Source organism: Arachis ipaensis, chromosome B02, assembly GCF_000816755.2.
Source record: "Arachis ipaensis cultivar K30076 chromosome B02, Araip1.1, whole genome shotgun sequence".
Taxonomy (NCBI): Eukaryota; Viridiplantae; Streptophyta; class Magnoliopsida; order Fabales; family Fabaceae; genus Arachis; species Arachis ipaensis.
Window position 1 is genome coordinate 97,237,113 of NC_029786.2, and position 1,843 is coordinate 97,238,955.

Here is a 1,843-nt window from a genome sequence, read left to right on the forward strand (position 1 = left end):
GAAAGTCTCAACTCTATACCAAATCTACAGGTATTTACTCAAAATATTTACTTAAATAGATACCAAAAAAAAAAAAAGATACAAAAAAAAGTAGCTATCAAAAATTAAGATTAAATTGATTATAACACTATAATGTTTTCAAATTTATATAGTGGAGTATAATTTTTTATTGGGTAAAGTATATTTTTTGTCCCTGAAGTTTGGTAAAAGTTTTAAAAATATCCCTAAGTTTTATTTTATTTCAATTTTGTCCCAAAAATTTTCGATTTGCATCAAATATACCCTCAGAGGCTAAATTTTCAAAAAATTTAAGACCAATATAACAATAATGCATAAAAATTATGCTTGATTTGCTTGTGTTGAAGGGTTGTTCTTATGAAATTGTTATTGAATCGATCTTAAATTTTTTGAAAAATTAGCCGTCAGGGGTATATTTGATGCAAATTGAAAACTTTTGGGACAAAATTGAAACAAAATAAAACTTAGGGATATTTTTAAAACTTTTGTCAAACTTTAAAGACAAAGAATATACTTTACCATTTTTTTATTTTATTTGATAAGAACTTTTTACATTCATTACTTAAAATGTCATTAAAAAAATATTAGTTTGATTATATTGAATGGGTCAAAACTTCAACTATATACAAGTATACAACCCTTGTCAAAGTGTGATTAAGGACAAAATGGAGCTTGATTTGAGGGAGAATGTTAGGTGTATGAGACACTTAGATGATAGTCATTCCAGACTCAAAGAATTTGATTAAATGTCAAAAGGACGAAAATCAAACACTTATACCATAAGTTAAGAACCTATTTCCAATTTTATCAAAACATTGTAAGAAAGATACATATCTATAATCATGTCATGGGGATTTAACTATATTTTTATGTTGGTTGTCGAAAACCTAACACAACCCTCCTCCTTTATCTGAGTTTGGGACCGGCTATGTACCGTAAGTGTAACATAGGCGGAGTTAGATTTATATCTATAATTGAGAAAACAATTTAGAAATTGAATATACGTGATGAGATTGAGAAACATTTTTTGAGATAATTTAGCTTATGATAATTTCTCATTGTTTAGACAGAATTTCCAGCACAAATCTTAATTCTAGCCTTTAAAAAATCTTTGATAAAGCTTTTCGTTTGTTTCATTTAGTTTTTGGTACCATAAACTTCCAACATGGTATTATAGTCTTTTTCACCTTTTTATAGCAACATACTTCCCTTGTCTTTTGTAAGCTCTTCTCTTCAATAGAGTAATTTATTTTTTCCTCTTAAACCATCTCCATCTCTACCTCACCGGAGGTCGTCAACAATGGCACTATGCCATCTCATTAGTGATGGACAATTTTCCTTTCAAAAATGTTATGTGCACGTCAAAAGTCAGCTATCAAATCAGTCACTACATAAATATATGTGTTGTTTAACTCATTTTTATAGTGTATTTTAAATTTCAACATGTATTTTATGAGTAACTAATTTTTTATGTACATGTAACATGATTGTTTTCATTTTGTCCTTCGTAACTGTAGTTGACGTTGATAGTGGCGATGGTGGTGGAGTAGGAGGGAGAGAAGAAGAAGAAGAGATGAAGGAAAAGATGTAGCTGTGGTGTAATGTGGTAGCATGGTGACTTTAGGGAGAGAAATAGAATAGCTAATAGCATATTGGTGTGTGTGAGAGAGAGAACAGTGTCCATGAGAGGTGAGGGAGGGATAAAGGAGTAGTAGGATTGTCCAGGGTTAGAAATGTGATAAATTTGAAAATGAAACTAGGGTTAAAAGAATAATTTAAAAATTTATTATAATTTTTTAGTGTTTAGTTAGTTACAACCGAACCG